A 13,135-nucleotide genomic window follows, 5' to 3' on the forward strand; every position below is an offset into this window, starting at 1 on the left:
TTGCAGCATATATATATATTGTGTTTATTTTTTTTGTAATAAATACCCCAGTTCTTAGTGAACCGACATGTGCCTTGTATTCTTGTTCAATCATGGTAAACTAATCTCCTAGTCAGATATTGTTTGCATGAACGGATGTGAATCCCGATCTGGTAAGGAGTGACTGAATAAGTAGGGAGATAGGGAACATTTGATGCCAAGAGCAGAAGGTACATATTGTAATTCGGAAAACCATACCAATTTTTATTATCGTAGTTTTATCCTGAATAGATAACAACAGACTTCATCCCTAAGTGTTCATAGGAAAGTGATCGTCGTTGGTATGCGGCGTTAATGAGAGCACCGGAGGGACACGGTGTGTAGGTCCGCCGGATTGTGGACCGTGTGTGAATGAGAGCACCGGAGGGACACGGTGTGGAGGCCTGCCGGATTGTGGGCCGTGTGTAAGTGAGAGCACCCAAGATAGAGGGGTGTGTAGGTCTGCCGGATTGCAGACCGGGTATAAATGAGGACACTGGGACTGCAGGCCCATGTGTGTAGGCGCGCCGGATTGCGTGTCGAGTGAACACTGATGGTGATCAGTGCGTAATGGTACATTATCAGACCTGCCCTAGGGTAGACTAGTCTGGGCCTACGTGGCCGTGAGACTAATAGGTGTGAATAGGATATTGTAGAAAACCAATGCATGTTTATTGCTACTTTCCCCATCCTTAGGTACGAGATGTACATACATATATCCATATCCATTGTAAATACGTTCTAAGGAGGGAGTTGTTTACGTTCCGGCTGGGTTAGAGGGGCTCCTAGGAGGGGATTCCATCTGGTCCAAAAATCTGGTCGGTACAGTAACCCACAAGGGAGGTATTAAAAATTCTTTTTAACTACACTTCAGTTTCATGCCTAATATCTAATGCACTTCAATGTCACCAGTTAGACAGTTCCAAAACTTCATAATTTGTCCACATTTAAGAAATATTGGAAGAGATTTTGGTTAGATTCTAGGCCCACCTGAGATACAAAGAGTTCATCTCTTTTACACAATTATAACACAGGGTGCCTACTTTGTACGTATATGACCTTACATATGACATCACTGATGACATATTCTATGACATTGTTCTTCAATCTTCGGTTCAAGAGGAAGAATCTATGTGTGAGGTCAGTATATGCACCACCGAGACCCTCCAGCTTAACTGCCTTCTGATGGAAATTGCTGCCACCCCTTGGCTCATTTGGGGAGATTGAAACTTGGCCAGCAATAGGGCCTTAAATCACACCAGCCCACTGGATGTGGGCAACAACACAGACCAGGCTATACTACGTGATGTAGTTGCAGACCATGGCCTCATGGACATCTGGTGTCTTTACCACCCCACAGAGTGGGAGTTTACTTTTCTATCACTGGTGCATGGCACCCAGTACCATCTAGATTATTTTTTCCTCCCCCAACTGGTGGTTAACCTCACACGGGAAGTTCAGCTTCTTGAGGGTGCACTCTTTGTTCATTCCCAGATTCTCCTCTCCTTGTATATTGGGTTGTCTTCCACGGGTCGCAAACCATGGCACTTCAATATCTCATGCTACTGCTCCCCCTTGGGCAAATCCCATCTTTGGGCACACTCCTCCTTCTATATGGAGCTTTAAAAAAGTTCTGTCACCTCTTTGTGCATCCTTTGGGCAGTCACAGAGGTGACCATTTGGGGTCAGCTAATGAGACAGTGAGCGGAGCATCATAGAACCCACGAGGATGACATTGCGTCCTTCGCCTACCTCTATACAGCAGGTCCCCTGCACTCTTCTCCAGTTTTACCGGTGGCACAATCCGTGCTGCAGGTGCACACGTAGCATTGAACCCCCAGGTCCTGGCACACTCAGGGCACTTTACTAGGGGCTGACAAGAAAACCAAACAGCCAATCATGGAACCCTAATCAATACCACAATTTACACAGAGAGCATATGCACTTTAGCACTGATTAGCAGTGGTAAAGTGCCCAGAGTCCTAAAACCAACACAAACAGGTCAGAAAAAGATAAGAGGAAGAAGCAAAATGTTTGGGGATAACCATGAAAAAAGGGCCAATTCCAAAAGAAAACATTTCAAGGAGTGGGGCCCAGAGGGCCCTCCTCCTTGGGCACCGCCTCCCCAGGCTTATATTGTCTTTTGGGGGAGCCGTTCAGACTCTTTTGGGTCAGGACAGCCACCTCCCCGGATCTAATTCTAAATTAACTGGGGGGGCCTTGTGGCAACCCAGGTACAACCATCTTCCCAAGGCTCCATTGTTTCTAATGGAGGCCTTACGGACCCTCCTGGGGTCCGGGACCACCACCTCCAAGAGGCCAAAATGCTATTTTTAAAATGTTCTTACCCGTGGGACTCCACCTCCCAGTGGCAGGCCCTACTACATCAAAGGAGACGGGCTTCTGGAGCCAATGATGCTCCTGAGGATTGCCAGCCCCCCAGTGCCGGATCCTGCTATGTCCCAGGGATCCCACACCTGGGACACAGCTGTTTGCTGTGACATGATAGCAGCTATGACAGCTCCTGCTAAGTGACAGCAAACACTCGGCTTTGAGCAAGTGAGAGCTGTGAAAATACTCTCACCTCGTGAAAGTAGAGCTTTCGTCTGTTTTCCTGCCCAAGCGTGCAGACAAAGGATTTCTCTGACAGACAAAGACCGGCATTTCAGCAGTCCCCTGTCTGTCAGATTAATGACAGCCTCCAAAGGAGGCAGGGAGATGGCACGGACCACGGGAGGGCCTTTAGGCTCCCCCTCGGACCCATTGCACACTAGGTGCCCTGGGGGCGCCCAGGAGAGATGGTAATGTCCTGATGATGGGATCCCTGGGGCCATAATTGGCCTGGGGAGGTGGCCGTGCACCCTCCCTCCCCTATTGTTAAAATCAAAAGGCTGGGCCCCAGGGATGGGGTTCCCAGGGCAGAAATTAGCCCAGGTCGGGGGCTGCATTGTCCCTCTCCCCTATTAAAATTACAATTGTAAAAAGACCAGGGGGTCTCCAAGGCCAAAATCAGCCTGGGGATTTGTCAATGGCTAGGGATGTGGTCCCAGATGGCAAAATTGACCCAGGGAGGGGCTCCCCTTCCTGTATTAAATAAAATAATTAAAAGGCTGGACCCCGGGATCCCCTGGGTTCAAACCAGCTTGGGGAGGGGAGCCACATGACCCCCTCCTTCATTTGTATATGGCCTGGTTCCAGGGGGTGGGTTCCCCAGGGCTGAAATCGGCCCAGGAAGGGGGGCTGTGCAGCCCCCATTTGGCCACATGCATACACTCACAGACCTTCTCAGAGACTTACACAGTCACTCACAGAACTATTCAGAGATATAACCCACACACAAACCCACTCAAACAGTCATGCCCCCACTCACAGACCTACTCAGACACACATGCACCCAGTCACAGACCCACTCAGACAGCTATACTACCAATTAGAGACATATTCAGACACTGACAAACCCACTCACAAACCCACTGATACACTCATGCACCCTCTTACAGACCCATACAGACTCATGCATCCACTCACCGATCCACTGAAGCACTCACACACCCACTCACAGACCCTCTCAGAGAGTCATTCACCCACTCACAGACCCACTCACACACCCAGTAACACACTTATGCAGCCACTCCCAGGCCCATACAGACACTAATAAATTCACTCACACACCCATTAAGACACTCACACACTCAATCACACATCCACTGAGACACTCAGTCACACACTCACTCTCAAAGTTTACAGGTTACAGTTAGGAAATTTAAAAAAACTTTGAAACTCACCTAAAAAAACAAAAGGTTACAGGGACATTATAGTTAGGGAATGGAATTTAAAAAACCTTAGAAATTCTCTGAAAAAAACAAAAGTTACAGGGACTTTATAGTTAGGCTCAGATTTCACTTTATAAAACCAGAGAAATGCTGCAGTTATAGCTACCTGAGCTAACTATACCTCAGGCCCCACAACGCACTGTTTTGTGACCTCACATATTACATAACTCATGACATGGTCAGTGACATTACTGATGACCTCACTGATGATGATGATGATGATGACATCTCAAATTACATCACTGATGACATCATCCACTGCACCGCTCAGACACCCACTCACACCTCTATACAACCTCACATACACCCACTCCTATGCCCACACAACTACTCACAAACCCATTCAAAGGCCCATACAAATACTCACACACCCACTCACTGATTCATAGAGCTACTCATCCACTCATACAGCCCCCACACAACCACTAACTCAGCATACAGCCACTCATATACTCACTCACTCACCAATACAGTCACTCACACATTCAGTCAAACAGACATACATACACTAACTCAACCATTCATACACCCATACAGCTGCTCACACACTGATTCAGTTACCCATAAAGCTTTTTGCATAGTAGGTCACTCACCCATATAGCCACTCCCACATTTACTCTCTCACCCACCCAGTCACTCACGCACCGACTCATTCACCCATACACCACTTATGCACACACTCACTGAACCATACAGCGACCCTTTACAGCCTCTTGCATACTCACTCACTCACCCATACAAGGACTCACATAGAGTGACTCACACCTACTCACACATGGATACACATAGTCACAGAGCCACTCACATAATATATTTTACAAATACTATCACTCATTAGTAGTACACAAAGTATACAAATTTAATTTGTGTAGTATCTTAGTACAAATATTTAACACTCAGACACTTTATGAAAACACTCACAGTCACTGCATGATTTCATCAGCCATGTCATTTGAGATGTCATCAGTGATGCCATGAGAAATGTAACTGACCATATTATGAGTGATGTAATATGTGAGGTCATAAGCAGTGCATTGGGGGGGCGCAAGCTGATGAAGGGTAATACCAAGAAACCGGTCCCAGGATGCTTGTTTCCAGTCCAGGGAGGACCTTGCTTGGCAGTTCTGTCTGGACTGTTCCCATGAGGCACAGGGTCAAGACTGATTTGCATATGGCTGGGTCTAAACTTGGGTGGCATGGTGAACAAAAGAACAATGGATTTAACCCAGAGCTCTTGACTGGGGGTGAATGTATGATTTATTCAGCATTCCATCCATCATTTGTTTGGTAGCACAGTGGAGTTGGACACCATGGGCCCGATTCACAGAATGAACTTAAGACTAAATCCTAAACTTACTACTATTTGGTATTCACAGAATGCACTTACTACTTTTGGGATTCACAGAGTGAACTTACTATTTTCAGGATTCACAGAATGAACTTACTACTTTCGGTATTCACAGAATAGATTTAAGACTACTAACTTTACGTCCACACTCGGGCTGTAAATTATGGCCCGGAGGCGGAGTTTCTGGCTTGGGGCAGAGCTTACAGCCCGGAGGCGGAGCTTCCGGGCCAAAGGCGGAGCTTGCGGCTTGGAGGCGGAGCTTCTGGCCCAGAGGTGGAGATTTCAGCCATGGCTAAATACCCACCTCCGAGCCGGAAGCTCCGCTTCAAAGCCGCAAGCTCCGCCTCCGTCCCGGAAGCTCCAGTACACAACTCTAAACTTGCATATGAATAATCCATACACAGCGCACCTAAAATTATTAAAATTCTCCTTATTGTTCATTTAGATGATAAGGTTCGCCTCAAAGTAAAACAAGGAAAGACGACCACAACAACCCCCATATAAATCAAGGAGTGGGAAGGTGGACACAACCGGCATAAATTGTAAAAACAAAGCCCTGTGGAGTTTATCCATTAACTCGCATGACCCTACGAACAATTATAAAGTAAGCAAGACACTTTGGCTGTCATGATGTAGATACAATGCACTACAGCAATAGATGTATCATAATTCTAAATTTAATATTATTGTATATACAGATCCTTTGACGAAAAAGCAGAGTTGTAGGAGATTATATAAGGCTACCTCAACTCCAGGATCAAGACTGATACCGCAAATTGAAAAATGCTATAAATGTAAGATGAATTGATTACTCGTGGTTTTGACACTGTATGAGCCTAGAAAAAAACTTTCTGTAAAAAACTTATAAATCCTCGTATACTGTATACTAATGAATGTTATATATACCTTTTTAGAATGAAGATGTTTTTAACATAGTCCTGAGGAAGGTGTTCCAATCATCAAAGCACCGAAACGCGTCGACAATACTGGCTTTTTAACTGACTCTCTGCATATTGATGTATTGAATAGTACTTTTTGTGATTTATGATGAAATATGTATGAAATTTTATGTGTAAGAAATTGTTTACATCAAGTCATTTGATGAGAAACCTCTCTTTTTAATAAATATGGTTTTGCTATAATCTATGTTATGTTTTGATTTGTATATGAGTAATTGAGGACAGAATAGTTTTCTAGGAAGGTGTCTGGTTCTATAAGTTATATTCAAGATCTAAACTAAAATACACAGAAAGGAATCTTGTTTTTTGTCATAACATTTCCCAGTCCTTTCTGGGTTTATTAGGGAAAACTCTCTCTTTTTTCTGCTATGCAAAATGTGTATACAAGTACTTGTGTATATGTGCATAAGTTGTGTGTTTGAGTGTCTATGTGCACACTTATGTGCATCTGTACATATATGATCTGTGTGTTTGATAACACACATATGTGAGGTTTGCCTGCATGTAAGCACATGTATTTTTAAGTTTGTACACGTTTGAGAACATGTGCGTGCATCTTCATGCATGTTTGCCTATGTGAGCCTAAACAGGTCATAAAACTGCCTTGGAAGCAGTGGCAGCGATTGGAGAAGGCCCCCTTGGAAGAGGTGTTCACAGATGCAGGTAAGCATTCCTCTTGCACTGCAGTTTGTGGGGTTAAAGAGCATCACAAGTTGAGCAGCAAGTGGCTCGTGCACATGCCATTTGCTGCATTGCTTTTAAAAATAAGAGCATGGCTGAAAGGCTCGTAAATAGGATTGTTGAACTTTTTTAATTTGTGATTATTTGTTACTGGGGACCAGTTTTGTAGCAGTGCAGAAGATTTAAGAGCACCCAATGCAAAGTTCCTTGTATATCCGGTAGTTTTCAGGCAACAATAAAAGTGTAAAGATAACTCTGGTGATTAATGTACCTGCTGGAGAGAGATAGGAGTTTTGTCTAGCAGCAGTCTTGACTCGTCTAAGGTAGCACAGAGGGTTTATATACCTGCTGCAAAGGACATGTGCCATGGAAATCACAGAACAGTATTATCTGTGCACAGCTTAGTAGGTTACTGTTTTTAATACAGAGAACTATTTGTTACTGTGTAGTTACTAAGTTACAATCTTCATCTAGCACAGTGAGCTATGAAGTGTCATCAAAAAGCTACATTCAAACTACATGGTACAGCTTAGAAAGTTACATTTTATTCAGAGTCTTTCATTAGCCTAATGTTGCTAAAACGAGTTTGTTTGGGGAAAAATTGTATTCTTATTAGTAAAGCCAATCCTGGTTGTGTTATGTTCTGAATCCTGAGTTTGTGCTTCTCCAGAGCAAGCACTCTTAAAAAATGCCTACCATTATGGGTGACAGGAATCCTACACATTGTAGTCCCCTTTGTCTTATTTAACATTTCCTAGAGACTGATTTATACACATTTGATTCATGATCTCTGTATTTGTGTGTGATATAAAGTGCTCCGACACCCTACACCGGTATGAGAGGTGCTATAGAAGAATTGAAATTCATGACAGAAGGGCTATGGAGAGATGTGGGCACTGTTGGAAGGTGAAAGTGAGGGAATTATTGAAGCGCCCCAACAAAGATTGTCCTGTCCTGGTGAACTGTAAGGTCATAATTGACTATGCTTTAAAGGCAAATACAATAGAATACATAATGTAATATGAGTCATAGAATGAGCAATTTTTGCCCTCATTTTCTTGGAAGGAGAACTTCCCAAGCCCTACTTGTAGTTGCCAGGCTTGCATGCATGGTCAGGTTCTTGGTGCACATAGCCTTGGCTGAAGTGCACGGAGACCTAAAAATACCATACACAGGAAAGAAATAGCTCATTGGATGCCCACCCAGGAAATAGCTGCTTGCTTTTACTTGGTAGAAGCTTTGACAGCTCCAGCCAAGTTAAAGAAAACAGTAATACTTCTCACAGTGGGCAGAAGCAGGAAAACTGCTCCTGCTCGCTGGGAGCTGAGTTTTCATCTGTTTCAGGAAAACAGATGAAACATTGCTCCCACTCATTGAGCGCAACATTTTTTGGTCACTGGAGACATTACCTTGTGGTCCTTTATGGAGCTGCGGTGAAGAATATGCGCTAGACATTTACCCAACGAGGTGGCACTGACTAATTAACAAGAAGAAAGTACTCCATTTGGGTAGACATTTTTGGCAAACATTTGGACTCTTCCTGCTAAAAAATGAGGTTCCATTATGGCTTTGATGTTCATTTCACAGAAATTAAACCTCAAAGGGAAGCACTTACAAATATAACACAGCAGATGCCTCATATAACATTCACGTACCCACCAAAACACTCACACTCTCACTCACAGACCCATATAGCCACTCACTCACCCACTCACTGACCTATACACCCACTCAATACCCACTCTCCTAGGTGACATGTTGTAATTAGGATTTTTCTAAAGTAGAAATTCACTGGAAAAAACAAAGGTTACCGGGACATTACAGTTAGGAAATTACATTAAAAACGTATAAATTCACTGGAAAAACAGGTTACAGGAACATTATATTTAGGGAAAAGAAGTAAAAAAACCTTAGAACTTCACTGAAAAAAAAATGTTACAGGGACATTATAGTTAGGCTCAGATTTTACCTGTACAAAACCAGGGAAATTCAGCAATTATTGTTTCCTGACCTAGCTATAACTTGCACATCCGTAATGCACTGCTTATAACCTCACATATTGCATCCCCATGACATGGTCAGTGTGTAATATGTAAAGCTGTAAGCAGTGCATTGTGGGGGTGTAAGTTATAGTTAACTCAGGTAACTATAACTGCTGAATTTCTATAGAGGCACCCTTCAATTTGGCAAAAGGGTTGATGTGAATTGTGCCCTGGACGCCAGGTGACTTAGTTCCACTGACCTCAGCACATTGCTTTGCACAGTCTCTTCTACAGCTAGGTGCCTACAGGTTCTGTGGGATGCTATGTGCAGACAGTGTTGGGTATGGTAATAGTGTGCCAGAAGACCACTCATTTCCCATAGAGTGGGGGCTCACCAAGCATATAGCCTTGGGGTCTAACCCTCTCTTTAATTGGGTCTGTACAGGACAGGCTGTTAGCTGCCTCCACCTTTCCTTTGACATGCCCAAGTGGTTCCTCCATTTAGCTGTATAAGTCATGCATCCCAGCAGGGCCTCGCCTGGCAAGAACAGAACAGGTATTTGGAGGCTTATGAAAGCACATGCCCACCTGCTTAGATGATCACCCAGGACATGTTGACCTGGGCCTTTCTCTGCTGGCGTAGTGCTCTAGCTGTATTTAATGCATTTTATTCATTACCTATTTTATTTAATACAGTTTTATATAGCGCAAACTTTATCCGAAGGTGTCAGAGCGCTTTACAAAAGAACCAGGTACGTTATAAAAGGTACACAAGCTAGACTAAACACGCTCACAAGTTACATATATACAGTTACAGGTACACAAGATAGGCTGAACAGCGGTAGCTGTAGCTACTACTAGTGTTTCATCAGGGCCCAGGGGAGTAAGGGACCGACTGCACCCCATTTATGGCAATGCTGTTACTATCTGTGTGGCAAAGGGGCACATGGCCACTTGCTATGCCACTTTATTTATTTTATTTTCAGAGTTTTATATAGCGCAGGCTAGACCCGGAGGTATCCGAGCGCGTTACATGAGTATTAGCGAGATACTAAATGACATCAGTTACAAAAGCCTAGTTTCACATAGGTAAAAAAAATAGTGTTGCACAGTAGCAAGAGTTACTATAGCATAGAATATCATAGCTACATGTCATTTGGGGAATAGAAGGTAGGGGGGGGGAAGTAAAAAGGGGTGGGAAGAAGATGAGGCCAGGTAGAACTGGCAAAGGGGAAAGTACTTCAGGGGATCCAAAAGTCAATGTGAAAGTCAGAACAAACCGGCTAGGAGATCAGCAAACATAATATCTGCTGTCGCGGTGACTGACCTAGATGTAAGGGGTGCATGAGACCCAAGGGGGGGTGTCAGCTCAGGATAAAGGTCAGTCAGGCGACACAGGGCATAGTCCAGCGGCATGTTGAATCGGATTGAAGCCGCCAAGATGGAGGACCCTGGTCACGGGCACCGATGGCATTAACACAAAATGGTGGGACATGCAAAAATCCAAATCACAAAACCACAAGGGAGCTTGCTCCATGGAGTAGGGCTAGGTGGGGGGGGGGCAGCCACCGGAACAAGAAGGGCGGGAGGTTGCCGATGAAACTCAGGTCATTTACATGCACACGTTTGGGACCCCAGGCAGTAGCCCCGGAAAAGGGGGTGCAGCAGTGGGGGCCAAGAGGGCCCTCCTACTCTTACTCGAGAAGTGAAAAACAAGCTTGGGGCAATTGGATTGTAGTACCACTGTTTATGTCTCTTTTGACCTTCCTACAGGTGATGGCTGCAACTTTAGAAACCAAGAGGGCATGGATCACAGGCCACTCTGTGAAAGGAAGGCTGCAGAAAGTGAGCCTGTGGAGCAAGAAAGATTAACTCAAATTGTACAACTGCAAGCACAAGGCGCACACAGAGCACATCCACAGTGGCAGCTCACACACAGAATGACTGGCAGGATGCTGGTGTTTAGAAGGGGCAGGGAAGACAGACAGGAGGACAGCAAACAGGCCGGTGCTAAGGCATGTCCCATTGCTACGGTACACTGGTGCCCAGCCAGAGTGTGAGAGGCATAGTGCTCACACCGTCATCCGCTCCCCCCTCCACATTTTACATTTGCCCATACAATGATTACACCAGACACATTGTTTATGGGAAAAGAACTGCTGCAGGTTTATTTTTCATACAACAAAAGTATGCCATCTTGTGGGTTATCTTACGGGCGATCCAGGGCAGGCAGCCCCTCGCTGCACCGCCCACCTAATGAGCCAGCCGGCACGGTGGGTCGGCGCCCGGACAGTGCAGCACCTTTGTAGATCCCCTTCCCATGATCATGTCTTATACTCCCGCCCTTTTCAGGACGGAGCGGGTATGGCACACCCCCGGTTGGTCAGGCCCCCCAACCGCCCGAAGGACTAACGGGGCGCCGTCACAGTTTTACAGGAACCTCCCTGCGGCTCCCGGTCTTTGGCTCTGGCACCCTTACTGTGCCAGGCAGAGGTACCCTTACTGTACTCGTCTGCCGCAGAGGTACCCTTACTGTACCAGTCTGCCTCCCATTTATGAGCTATGTAAAACTCACATGGGAGGATGGTCAAAGTCTCAGTGACTATCTCTTGGAGGCCATGTGATGTCATATTAAATTACTTGTGAATGACGCATTGTAGGAGCACAGACAGGGCTGATGGAGGAGACTACATCTTGTGGAGCATAGGTTGGAGGGCTGCCAGAAAGGGGGAGGGGAGACAGGTTAAGGAATGTGTATGAAAGCTGCCAGTGACTCGTGTCATGTGCCTCCGAACTGGAGTTTCTGGGAGAAGAGGCATTTTGAGGATGTTCCAGGAAGTTGAGTGCAGAATCTTGAAACTCAGGTATCCGCTCAATTTTGTCAGCTCATGTGATCATGAGCAGAGCGCGCTATCTCCTCATGCCTCAGTTCCCTCATGTCAAAATATAGGAGCTGTCTGACTTGAAATGAACAGATTAAAAGAAAATCAGGAACTAAAAGTGGTCAGTCAAATAAAAAAAATAAAGATTAGTGTGACCACAAAACGCTAACCTTTGAAAACCAGGAACTGTGTAATCAAAAATTAACATACTTTGACAAACTAGGAGATATGTCGCAGAAGAATCAAACAATTTAAAGAAAATATGTAAAGTGGGGCATACTAAAGATAAAAACTGAATATTGTGAACAGAAAATGAACTGACTGAAAGAACCTCAAATTTCTTCGCAGGCATAAACGGTGCAGGTTCTAGGGCTTCGAGAGGGGTTGGGGGTGCCTCGGGATGATGTGCATGCTTCAGAGGCGAGTAGAGAAGTGTACCCTAAAGACAAAGGAAGAATTTGGGCTGGGAGGAATTTGCAAGGGTAGCACTTGGTAATGTGCCCTCTGATTAAAGGGGGAGCAGTAAGGCGGCCGCCAGCTATGCCAAGGCATGTGTGAGAAGGAACTGGGAACCCACCTAGATGACAATCAGAGCAAAGACAACATGAGGAGAGCAAATTAGTCAACTACCCAAGGATGGTAGAGAGACACTGCTAAACATGGTGTATGTGTGTCCATGAGGTTACAAGCTATACATTTTACGAGGCCGAGGAGCTGCTGGAGGGGGTGTGGGCAAGCTGGGATGGTGGTGCACATAGTATGGTCCTTACCCAATATTCATATTTTTTATGGGTAAGCCCTTTCAGCCACTGAGATCATAGGGCCGCTTAAGGAAGATGTTAAGGGGGGAGGGGGTTCAATGTGTTTTTTTCTGTAAATATTCGCTGGAAAGCCAATTAAAAACATTGACAGATACCAGAAAATGATGAAACTTATCACCTAAAAATAGTTAGACTAAGAGGGAAATTTGCAAAGATAAAACATGAGGAGCATCACCAAAAATTAGCAACTAGGAGAAAATCGGGAGTTTATATTCTAAAATGCCGAATTATGTGACCACCCAAAAAATCAGCACACAATGGAAATTCGTGATATGGCGATGAAAAGACTAGAAGGACACTTGGTGCTATGCGAGTGAATGAGGGATAACCAAAGTGAATAACGGACAAACCAAACTAAAAAAAAAGAAGCAATGTAGCCTGTTAAGGAAGAGACAAGATGAAATGCTGAGTGCTGGTAGCGATGCGCAGGAGCACTCACCTCTACTGGACGCTGGTTTCATCTCACGCCGTACTCCAGCAAGGACCCTTGCAGCAGGTACATCAGAAGCAGCATCACTATAAACATCTTGGATGGAGCAGATGGTTGGACTGACTTGTATGATGCAGATCTGCGAACCGACCCCTTCTGGGAGCAGCGTTCACCCACGGTA

This window comes from Lissotriton vulgaris, chromosome 7, assembly GCF_964263255.1.
Source record: "Lissotriton vulgaris chromosome 7, aLisVul1.2, whole genome shotgun sequence".
NCBI lineage: Eukaryota > Metazoa > Chordata > Amphibia > Caudata > Salamandridae > Lissotriton > Lissotriton vulgaris.